Source organism: Varroa destructor, unplaced genomic scaffold (assembly GCF_002443255.2).
Source record: "Varroa destructor unplaced genomic scaffold, Vdes_3.0 BEIS01000001.1, whole genome shotgun sequence".
In the NCBI taxonomy this organism is placed as follows: Eukaryota; Metazoa; Arthropoda; class Arachnida; order Mesostigmata; family Varroidae; genus Varroa; species Varroa destructor.
In genome coordinates this window covers 28508707-28521531 of record NW_019211454.1, presented here as the reverse complement: position 1 = coordinate 28521531, position 12825 = coordinate 28508707, and the positions used below count along the sequence as shown (strand labels likewise).

The window sequence follows — 12825 nt, the reverse complement described above, 5'->3', positions numbered from 1 at the left end:
TTTAAAAAACAGTAAAATAATATTTGTACTAAAAATTAGTCGATGCAATGTGTTTGTAGCCACCGCAAAGGTGCAGTAGGGTAAGGTTTGTTTTCCCTTATTGTTTACGTGGATTGATGAAGCGAGGGTCGACTCGAAAACGAGGTTAAACTAAAGTGAAATAAAGAAAAGAGTTTAAATAAGGACACCGAGGTGAGCGCTAACAGAAAATAGGCGAGCAAAAAATATAGGACTCGGTGAGGTCGTGTGGCTATTCAAAAAATCATTTCCATAACAAAAAGACAACCAAATAGCCATGAGGTCGAAACCTTCACGCAAACCGTAGTAAGCAATAACCTTGCTATTCAATTGAAATGAAGAAGGTGTCTCAGTCGTATTTCATGATATCCTTATAGATTTCTTGTACAGAAACGATTTCACGAAGACAGTATAAACGTGCGCGTAGGAGGCGGTAGCAATACTCTTCTAGTAAGCAAAGCACAGGGGCAGTGTTTTAGCTATGACTAAAGCGTACGCTTATTTTTGCCTGAATGAGAGCAAAATCGATCAAATACGGAAAGCATATGAAATGAAAGTTTATAGTAAAATTATAAAATATATCGAATAACGAGCATTATATCGGAGGCAGAAAAGTAGAGTGAAGCCTAGCAAATCGTGTAAATGAAAGTGGCGTTTTTCTAGCAGTAATAATGGACAACTACTGAGAATGACGTGCTTACAGGTCGAGCTTACGATTAGATTTTGGATCTGTATCTTTTCCATGAGTAGAATTTATTACACTTAATAACTTTTCACAGTTACTTTATTACAGATTAGTTTAGAACGAATACTTTGTTATTGAAGTTAACAAGGATGACATTTCGATACTTACTTTTAATATCGTTTGAATTATATATGCACCCCATAGGGCACCCCTTGTTAGCACTAGCTGTACGAGGAGTCAACAATCAGATTAGCAACAACCGGTCGGTTGTATACATAATAAGCAATACAACAATTCCTTGGCTGGGTGCCGTGCGTATTTTACCCGCTTATTAGCTCCCAGATGTTCTATTTCCGCCGTCAGTGCCATCAACGTCTCGTACATCTTGGTCTTTCTTATCCCTTGGATGTGCTGTAAGTAATCTACATAGTTTTCCGAAAAAGTTCTTCCACTAGTACTATAGTAACTTGCAGCACGATTAAGTTATTGGTTACGATAGACATACTGGTAAAGTAACTGACTCGGGCCAAAGTCGCTAAATTTCGATCGTTCTCGAGAAAGACGCAATGGCTGTGCTTTTTTACCGGACGGTATTTTCTGACACATAATAAGTATAAGAACTATAGCTCGTATGCACTACTTTGCACTTTATGCTTGGCTTACGTCTTATACAGGGTTGACGGATTAGCAATCCCATGCCAAGCTGCTGTTAATCGACTAAGGCTCACGTACAAATACAGTATTCAAATTGTTATTAAATATAAACTATTTTACGCGTTATATTTGACTGAAAAATAGATACGATTTAGGCAGTTATTGTCAACAGTGTAGATCAAATCAGGTGGCATTTGTTTTGTCGGACAATACATTTTTAACGAGGGAACTATTAAACGCTATTATAACCTTTTCTTGCACTTGGGTTCAGCTTGACGTAGATCTGCACGCTTCCACATACGTAAACCATGCTTCGGCTGACGGCAAACTAAGTGTCTGCTTCTCTAGGCCAAAAAGCAACTGCTTACCTATTCGTTTTTGCTTTGGCCGGATATTTAGTTAAAAAGTTAGAAATTAATTTTTTTTCTAACTAACCGGTAGGACTTAAGGAAGTATGTATGGACTTGGTGCATGAGGACATAACCCAGTTTCCAGAAGATAACGTTACTACTATGATGTTATGTTAGCATGACGAACATGAGAGCCAGAATGAAATATGTACGCTTTGTCGTGTTATAACTCGATTTACCTATAACTACGATTCAGCAAATGTAGCAGAACATTCAGAAAAATGTAGCAAATGTACATCACCCACGATTATTCGATACCTAAATCTATACAAGATATGTAGTAGTTATGCAGGATACTACGGACTGACCCCGTCGGTATACAGTGCACACACACAAGCCCAGTATCGAGCGCATAGACGCACGCTACCGAGAAGTTACCTCATTCAATCGAATAAGATAGACATATCTGTCCGATATGATTAAATGCGATGTTTGTGTTACCTATAAACGTGCTGTTCGCTGCAGTTCTGTCCTATGAGCAACAAAGCAAATTGTTTATCTTCCTTAATTAGACAACGATGCTCTTGTAGATTAGTCAGCAATGTGCCATGATCACAGCTGAGTCTAGCGAAAGTGATGTGTCGTGGAGTTGCGTTACAGGCCGAGAACGATTGAGTTGTCGCTATGGTCATCAACTCCAGCCGACGGTTGTGCGTGTCATGACCGCTCGTGTGCTTATACTGTTCCTGCAATATCAAAACAGTACGAATAAATATTCCCCCTCCTTGTCCTCTTTTCTCTCGCCTTTCGCTCACTGACTCACATGACGAACCGTTCAGCGTGAGCCAGTAGGGCCGCTGAAGAGTCGCCGGTCAAGAATAGCAGCAGCTTTTGCGCAGTTACTCTTGGTCACTACTTTTCCTCTCATTCCATATTTTGTGTCCTTTATATCTCGACGTAGCACGACGACAACTAGCCGGGGGACTGGCTCTGTCACTGTTAGGGCTGCAGGACCGCTAGCCATGGGCGGCTCCGCCGTTTTCAATCCTCTCCGCTCCAACTACTTCGCGCTAGCCTTCGACGTAGCAGACCCTGCACCCGATCCTCCCGCTCGACCGCTGTCGGCCTCTTCTGCGTCATTAAGTCTTCCGTGAAGCCTGGTTCTCTCTTCTCTCCAGTTTTTCGTCCCCAACGGTATGTTCTCCCATGCACTCGTCGCTGTGGATTTCCACGCTGTGGGCCCTAATCACCACCGGGGTGACACAAAATTACAATGCTTCCCTAGCCTTGCCTGCCCCAGACAAAAAGCCCAATCTCTAGTCCTCGCCCATTCCTCCTGTCACCGGTGTCGCACATTACAACCTTGCCGGCGGTAAAGGTAGGCGGTGGCTAGAAGCAACCGAATGAACCAGCCCAGGCTAGATCTGGCCAGGCCGTGCCAGGCCCCGACCCTTCTACGGCAGGTGGTCAAACGATCATCAGTGGACGAACGAAGACAAGGATTCAGTACAATGCGTGCAGCAATGGTCATTGGCCAGTCTCTACGATGTCTATTGCTTCAAATTACGTTTCTGCTACTATTATTAGTAACTTGCTATATATAATAATATATAATATAGCAAAAACGTATTTTTGAGGCGACACTACTACTCCAAAAGGCTCAAATATGAGCCATATAGTCAGGGCATTTCTTTAATTCATGCCGACGATGTAAAGGAGACAATTAACAAATAGGAATATGATAAAAAAATGCATACTAAACTGAATATTGAAAAGACGTATGGCCTGGAAATACTATTTAAAAGGTGACACCAAAGACTCCATCCTTGTCAAAAATTTATTGACAAATCTTCTAAGCGAAGCAAGGTCTTTCGATAAAAGTTTGATGCATTTTTTAAAGTAGCCATATCATGTACGAAGTAATCTCATTTTTAATTACCTCAACACATGATCTCTCAATTAGTAGACAAAGTATACCTAGAAACAACGAATAGATTACCGAACATACTGATCTGCTACGTGCGTTCACCTCTTCTTTGCTATAACTTAATCAGCCAGAGTTTAACGCAACTCACGGTCAAGATCGCTAACATTATTATATCATGAGAATATCACTTTATGTAAGATAACAACGTGCCGTAATAGCGGCGCTTGACGACCAGAAACTACGAAATGGTTCCATCATGTCCAGGTTTCCTTTTCGTATGGTCGTTGACGCAATACGACAGTATCTAATATCTCGCTTGTGACCTGAATAGAACAACAAACACTATCCACGTCCACGGAACGATCCTTTGGTTCCGCAGAAACAAGAAACTCACCATTATAGGCTGTGGCCGACAGCCTTCGCATGGAGCCATTTTGGATTTGGCAGGACTGCTTCGTTTCTACTAAGGAACAACTCGTAAGAAAGTGGAACTAGTCACCGCGAGACATAATGTTAGCATATGCATGATCGGCTCGAGTATGCAGGCATACGCTCTGCCTCGTTAAACCTCCCGCTTAAATTACCACTACATGATTGCTAGTGACTGTGGTGGGCGGTTTAACCCAACAGAAATCTGGGTCGCCACTGAGAAACTAGTCGCGCCCAAAAAGCGGCGGCGTGGCGTTTCAGCGCCGCCGTGGGCTATCTACTAGCGGTTTTCCGTCAGTTTTCATTTTTTTCTTAAAATACAGCTAAGTACTAAATTCGACTAAACTCTCTTTGATATACAGATCAACCACAAACAGTACTAATTCGGTAGACAAATAGTGTGCATAGGCTGAGCACCTGTTAGGAAAGCCAAAGGTTCATGAGCCAAAGCAGGTAGCATTTTGTTGCGTATACCCAGAATGCTCCTGTTGATAGAAAAACATAGGTTTCTAAAGTTGGATTTATATCTGCTTCCATCCTTGCACCAGAATACTAATTTCGATTAGATTATGGTTTATCGTATTCTCGTTTGGCTATTTCAATATTTTCTTTTCAAGATAAACCCACATCGTGCATCATCTTCGTATCGTAACAAAAACCGAACTTTATGTTCATTGCTATCTAAATTCATACAGCCCTATAAGCCAGTTGCTTTTTTAAACGATGACCTCTTTCTGCCTTATTTTACTTTGTATAAATCCAATAATACGTGACAAGAATACCAGAGACGAAATACGGGTTAATAAGCAGTTCTCCTAAAGGTGCTGTTTCTTTAACCGTCAATAGAAATACTGCTCGCCAACAGCCCTAGGGCTAGATATACTGATGATGGCTTTACGCTTAGTAAGTAAGCTAGTCTTGTTACGCTTCTAACTCTTCTCGTACCCCCTACCAACAACCCTTTCTCCCCTTTTTTTGTCCCTCCTTTATCTTATCAACCCGTACGGTGATCGTTCGTAACAATGACGAAATAAGAGACTCATGCTAGTAGCAGTAGCAACAGGAGCCTCGGCAATAGCGATAACACGAACAGCTGCAGCAAAAGAAACCCCTGTCCATAACAACGACGGCGCCCGCAAAGGGTGGAAGTCCATCAAGCAGCTAACCAAAGTCGACGTTGAAGTTGTTGCTGCCCCTTTCACCGTGAGGGTTGCAGATGACGGCAACGGAATGGATTTGCGAGATTCATCAGCGCCATAAAAGAACTCAGAATAGACTCGAGGGTGAAAGTCTACTGACGAAGGGCGAAAAGACGGGATGGCCAGTGATGATGACAATCGAAAAGCTGCCGGTAGCCCTCGTTACCCCTTGCCTCTGACCGACCCACCGACGGCTTTCGAGAAAAGTTCGTTTTAGTGCTCCTGTTACTCTACGACTGTGACTCTCATTCGAGCCACTTTGTGGTGTACAGCTGACACTTTCGTCGAAAGAGATTGCAAAAAGGGTGAACAGTCGAGCAGATAGGACCAACAAGCGGATACTGGTTTATAAAAAAGCACAATAGCGGCTACAAAGGTAGCTTGCAGAATGTAACGGTGTCAGTAGATCTACTAAGGAAATAGTAGATGCTCTTGTTTGCTCAAATTTCCCGGTCAACAGTTTACGACAGTTCGACGTTCTTTGGCAATCCAAAAGCGACAGTATAAATATATAACGACAGAAGGATATATATGAATCTCTGCGAATATGAATCTCTGTGAACCAATGAGTAGAGTGCGCTCTTGTGTTGCTTCGATCGAGAATTGCTTCGAATGTATGGCTAAACTGGACGCATATTCCGACAACCTGTACGCGACGCAGCAAACAGCTTAAACTATTGTTTCCACGTGTCACCTATCGGTTTAGTACCGTAGATAGCTACTCGTCACTATGGTGCTTGAGATCAAATAAACGAATAAAAAAAAAAATAGTTGCTACACAATTCCTTCTATGTGCCTACCCTTTGGTGACACCCACGTAAATTTAGAACTTAGGAGAAAGTGTAATGCTATTCAGACTAAAAGTATATAAATATGCGGCGCCACAACCAGGACCTAAATGCTCCAAAACAAAATGCCTTAAAGGTTCAAATTGGTTTAGGGATCATGCCTAAAAGATGCAAAAAGAAGCTACTATATCCCGTTCCTGCTATATCGATATAGAATTAGTGTCGGATAGCCTATATTTATCCCGCTTGACGTTATATGCCTAGTCAGAAGGTTACCATTGTTCGAAACCTCTAGGCTTATGGAGATCCTTAGAGGCCGGACGTAAGGTTCGAAACATCGAGGCTTAAGTAGATGCAGCCGATGGTTGGAATTCGACTTTAGTGGGGTAAACGAGACGTAATGGACGCAGTTGCTTTACCGACTAATGCTGTTCTCTTTAGAGATGTAGCAAGGGGTCAGCTTTTCTAGATCACTGCGACAATGCGTACCATTCTATTTAAATGTGCACACTCTGCACGAAACAATGATGTACTGTTATAATCGAATCTTATACACAGATCTTTGCCAACTTGCCATTGGCCTACTTTTCGTGACCATTCACTAGTCCTGTTACCGAAACAAGGATCCTATGGAGGTTATCGACTGATCTTATTTAAATGATATTTCGCTTCTATCTAGGCATTGGGTTTCGATTTCGAGATAATTTTGTTTAATTTATGCTTATTCCTTATCTTTGTTCAAGTACTAACAATCTGTGAACGCCGAACAAAGTGCCGTTACCGCGAGTTCAAAGCTTGACATTTTTGGATAGCGCTTAGTTGAAGGCTTTGGAGTATTTTAATACTAAATGATTGTACGTAGATAGCGGTATTTTAGTTAATTAAATACAAAACAGTAAGTAATTCTGGTAGTTATGAAGACAAAAAATAGTTATGGAGCCAATTTTGCATCGAACATTCGGACGCAATACATTTGAGTTTGCCACGATATCTTACGTTACGTTACGTTAGGTAGCTATACAACGTTGTGATAGGTTACTTAGCCTATTATTTTATCATATATATTCTGTGTACCCTGTACAAATTGATCCAATGCCGTCGTTGTATTTTTCCTATTTAGAACAATGCACAGATATAGTGTAACGTATCTATAAGAATGAAATTATTAGAACTAAGCTTATGACAGGAAAAAATAATCCCAGTAATAGTAAAGGATAAACAGGTTATACTGTAGAACAAAGAAATTAGTACTATATGATATTTTAATTGTACTATATTATAACCCTGCCGCATCTAAATAGACCCTGCCGCGACATTAGAACCGCAAAAAATGTTCTATTTAACAGATTAAAACATAACTCCGTGTTAAGCGTGTGCGTAAGCTGTATTAACTGTGGGAGCTTTCTATTTACAACATATGCTGTAAATCCTACAGTTACGAAATGATCGCCTTTCGGGTTTAACCTTTCGAATGACAAGCGATAATTTGCCACTTACCGTGTCTATCTTTTCAGCGCTCCATTGCAATTTACCAGTTGGATCTGATCGCTACAAAATCATGCAAAAAAGATTACGCTGCTACTCATCCTCAGTTTCGCTCAATTTGGCGCGGATTTGTAGCAACGGATTGGAAGTTGGACGAACTTCACCAACGGTCAATAGCGGGAGAGAACGCAGTTGGTGACTAGCAATTCTGGATGGCCCACGGAAGTTGCGAGCTCTTCGACAGCAGGGGGAGGCGGGAGGCTCATAAGCAAGCTACTAGTGTAAGCATGGGTCGTCTTTATACTAATTCTTTACTCTATTCCTGTTAGCCGACTGCGGAAAGATACGACTTGATGAATAATGCAGGAAGAGATAAGTGCGAGCGCGGTTGGGCGGGTGTAGCAAAGCGGCCCTAGGTTGTTACTTTGGGCTGGAACTTCGCAAGCAGGCCAGTTCAGGTCTCCAGGGTTCCGCGAGAAGCCAGCTGTTCCATAAGGGCCCTTTCTCACGAAGTCTCCCTCCGGATCCCACGCCGAGAAACGTCTGCCCCTTTAGACCCTTCGTAAGCCCCTTCAACACCCACCGCCCAGACCCTGCTGGGTTCTGCAGGCGCCGCCGCTGCGTCAGCTGCTGCTAGTGATGACCATAATTTGCATATTTAATGGCTGGCCGAAAGCTGTACGTGCCAGTTGGCCCTAGGAAAAGGAGGAAGAGTCAAACCCACAAGCTTCATAACGCGTACACGCGTTCGTACAATGACTAGCTACTGAGACCACTATGAAGACTAGATTACAGATCTTATATAAGGAGAGAAAGGAATAAACCTACAAACGAAAAGAGAGTTTGTAAAACAGTGTATATATGGGCAACAAGCGAACATTTTCTTGTAATGACATTTAACAGCTTAAGTTCCTCAACTTTCCCTAACTAGAAACGTTTGTGTGACTTTCTGTTCGGGATAATTTTCGCGTAACAATGTACTAACTTGACGTACGTTAGAGGCACAAACAGTTGCAGACTGCATGACATACATGCCAGCGAATATTTTAGGGGAAAACCGTCGGTGTTAAACAAAGAAGATACATGAGCATATATTAAGGATAGGTAAGTGGCGGATACTCACAGCTGTCTTAGCTGTTATTGGTTTATATTTGAAATTAAAAGAAAATCAAGAAAGTGTGCCGACTTGGCGCCATATAAGACCTCAACAAATTTGCATAAAAATATCACCTTTAACATACTTCACTCGTGAATGACGAGTCAAAACTATATGTAGACAACAAAATTATTTATGCAAATATTAACGTAAAGAAACCTAGTGTCTCAATTTTTTACTTTTTGTATTTTCTAGAAGCAAAGGCGTCATCTGCCACAGGTGTAAAAAGACCCTGGCATGTTTGCGATTGGGTAGGTTAAGCGGTCCAGACGAAAGGGGAGGCCAAATAGACGGCAGGGGCCTTGTGGTAATGCCGATCAGCGTAATGATAAAACTAAACACCGGAGACAATAAGTTAGTAAGTTATTATTTAATATCAGTTGGGTCAGTAACGCCATCCAGCTTTAAACTGGCGACAATTGATGCATAAACGGTGGAAGCTATTCTATACAGGATCTAAGCTATCCCATATAAAATGTCACAAATCATCCGTTTCGGAAATCCGTCAGCAGGGCCAGTTCTAAACTGCGTCTGTACCTTCCTTTCGTTTTCTATCTCATTTCCTTTTAGGGCAACTGCAACAGAAGTCACATCAGTAAAAGCATAGTATTACTTGCCGGCGGCGTCTGCAGTAGTTGGTACAGAAACGGCTGTGCCAGAAGCAGAAAACCATGGTTTCGTTTAATAAGTTTAACGGGTGCGCCTGGCGAAACAGTGCAAAAAGGACGAACCAACAAGGACACCAAAAAAAAAAGAGCTATAGAAATACAGGAGTACAATCTGTCCAGTGAATATGTATCAACAGTTGCTGAGTGCAGTATGAGAAGATGTTGCCACCAAAGCGGCAAAAGCTATAGCGTTTGTACTAGTTCATGTATGTTCTAGACAGTGTGCTGTCTCAGACACGTTTCGATTACACATCAAACAATACACAGACTTCAGCAAATGTGGGAGAAAACTGCTGTAATTCGTATACTATACGTGTTTGCCTATGTCAGTTAGGGAGACGTGAAGAGATGCTCTGCTGCTGAAAAGTATCTTCTGATGTACTTTATTATAAAAGGGTATACACAAGAACGAGAGCAAAAACAGAGAACGGATTAAATGGTGCAGTAGAGGTCTGTTAAAACGTTCAGTCAATAAAAGCTATGCACGTTTCAATTGCATTGACATTTTGTTACATGAAAAAGTTAAAAGAAAAGCAAGGGTCACATATAAGCACAAAAGTAAGAATCGTCGGTGGAAAGATGTGGATTCCTTGTTGGCGGATTTGAAATGTGTACAGAGAGAAGTATGTACACGGGTAAGAGAGGACGTTGATACGAAAGGCCTTCTACAGATGGAATAAGCAGGAGTAGAAGGACGTATGTTCGCTGGATGGAAAAAGGCATGAGGTCTAGAAGCGATTGATCACCTCCATTAACTATTGATTTAACGGTTATGCTTTATCTTTTGATCACCGGTATGCCGACTAGTCAGCGGCGCTTAGGGTTTACCTACCTCTGAATTAGAGGTTCTCTAATTCACCATCGGAAACGTCCTAGAAAGAATGAAAGAGCCACGTGATTTGGTTTATATAGACATCCAGAGGTCGTGCCCGCACCTCTACGTGCAATTTCTTTACATGTGTATATACGCAAGTGCAAATATAAAACTTTGACAGCCAATATTGTTGTTGTTAATATTGTTCTAGTCGTATTGACCTATAATATTATTTGAGTTGTCTCATGTTAGCTGTGCAGCATATATAGCGAAGCTTCTACAGATACTGAAAGTACAAAAATTTTTTTGCAACAAACGGCTTTACTATCTGTAACTTGACATCTGTAAAAACTTAGCATTTATGTTCCAACAATAGTAACGATGTCTACATAACTTTCCATTAACCAGTCTTTCCTAGAAGCTCTCCAATCATCTGCAACTTGAGGTTGAGGTTGAGTCTTGATTCAATTCATACGTGTTGTCATCGTCGTCATGAACAGCCTTAAAGAACATAGCTTGACGTCACGTCACGACACCTTTCAGAACGCTCCGATTCCTACTTCGTTCGGGCTATGACGTGCCGCTTATGTGGGCGCCTATATCGTCTGCTTTCCCTAAACATAGTGTGCTCATCGTTCTGTTTGCCTTTTATTTATTCGCTTGATTCACTTATACAGACTGCTAGTCGCATTTCTAAAGAGAGTATTTCCCACTGTTCGGAGGCCATTATGTAAGCGAATTAGATGCTGTGTACGCCAAGCCAATAACGCTAACCTCGCACTATTGTGTGGCATGCGCACCGTTCAGTAAGAAAAAAAATTCTGTGTGTTTACACCGAATGTAATTGTACGTGCATACTTTCTTTGTGTGTTTATTAGACATGACAGGCAGAAAAATGAAGAGCAGGGCAACAACAACGACAGCAACAACACGAACGACGTTACAGAAAAGGTTTTCGCGGACATAATTTTCAGGACTAGGGTTATGGAAGCGCTCTGTGGGCAGTCGTTTAGGTGACTTTACGTTATCCGCCATCGAGGGAACCGCTTAGGGGAGCTACGGTCGCAGGATAGTTTCCGTCCCTGTACAGCTAACGATAACGGGTGAGCTTGCTTAAGTTTATTCTTTGACAGTTTTGCGCCGGTAGCCTCCTAGACAGGATAGATCATAGACAAGCAGGGCACATACCCGAGTACCACGTCGATCCGATCCTATGGGTCTCTGGCAGGTCAGCGCGTTTCAGTAGGCCGGCTAGGTGCAGGATGAGTTGGCGTGACATTTGCAATTCCAAACACGGCGTCCGTCGTTTTAGACGACGAAGGCCAGTCATAACCCATTCAGCTTTCATGTGGCGTAAGCGTTTCTTTTGCTTGAAGTTGTTCTGCACAGGCTTCCGTTCCTTGTCGTTGGAATTTCACTCCTTCAAATGTCGTCGTGCATAGGCTATTAAGCGAAAAGGTCTGTGAAGCCCTTGACTACTACAACAATACACCAACGCTGATGAATAGCGATACTGCCACGACAACTGCAACGTCTTCTTATAAGGTAAAGCTCACGTTTAATGAATTGTAGTTATGACGGAGCAAGCGCTTGCATTGGGTCGTCTTATTTAGAAGCTACATTTCTTTCGACATCTGATTATTAGGCTAAAAAATTAGTCAATTTAACAAGGACAACCTTCTGTGGCAAGCAGTGTGAAGCACGCTTATATAATATTGGGCACTGTAATGTTAAACACGTCTCCAACTAGGTATAGAACTGAAGAGGCTAGCATATCCCGATTCATATATATCATATCCTTCGTATATATATATATGGCAGGGTAAGAAAACAGTCTGCTGTGATCACATTGTGTTTATTATTAGTGAAGAACCTATACAATCGAAGAATAGACAGAAGCCTTGGTCACTAACATAGTTATTGTGAAACAATTCTATTCTAAGGCCGCATATTAATGTAAATGGTACGTAATGGTGTATTAGATTGTAGACTGTTACAAACTAGAACCCGTATTGATTACATTTGATCCTGCCTTGACATCCTATACCAATAGGACAGAAGGGGCACACACATAAAACCATAATAGAGTTATATGAACTAGAAGATTTCCTCAGGTGAAGTCCGGAACTGAATTCCACTATATCATGGTTAAAAAACTAGGCAAACGGCTTGTACTAAGACCAATACCGAACGACCTTGGCGACGAGAAGGAAAACGAAGGTTTTTATGTTTTCGGTAAAAACACTTTCTGTCCTTCGGCAAGAGCACTAGACAAGCAAACATAAAAAGATATAAGCGTGTAAGAATTGACGCAGATACGAAAGAAGGCCACATACAAGGCACGAAAGCATGGGAGGAGCGAAGGAGAGCATGGGTTGGAAGAAAACAAAAAAACCTAGAAAGTAGCTTGAGAAAGCGGTAAAACAAGACCATCGGAGATGGCAGAACAACCTTTACAATATCAGAATAAGGAAATATGGAATGAAGGAAGGTGAGTAGCACACATTAAAACTGGAAACTGTATGTAGAGTTTTAAATAGAACGCACGAAGGAGAAGAGACAAAGAAAACAGTGATACCAGTTAGAAGGTTCAGATTCGAAGACAACGACCGATCAAGTGGCCGTTCGGTCTGATGACTGTATTGATCTGGA

The 12825-nt window shown here is 41.7% G+C and overlaps 1 long non-coding RNA gene across 2 annotated transcripts in view; it reads left to right on the top strand.

Moving 5' to 3' along the window:
• The window catches only part of LOC111243397 (uncharacterized), a 29573-nt gene extending 19716 nt beyond the window's left edge, over positions 1-9857 (top strand). Inside the window, exons 3-5 of one of the 2 annotated variants that reach the window (XR_002670459.2) lie at positions 7565-8639; positions 8887-9045; positions 9262-9857. This is a non-coding gene — a long non-coding RNA (uncharacterized LOC111243397). Of the gene's footprint in view, positions 1-7564; positions 8640-8886; positions 9050-9261 lie in introns of both variants that reach the window. The other variant, XR_002670458.2, reaches the window with a different exon arrangement.
• The last annotated feature ends 2968 nt before the right edge of the window (positions 9858-12825 follow it).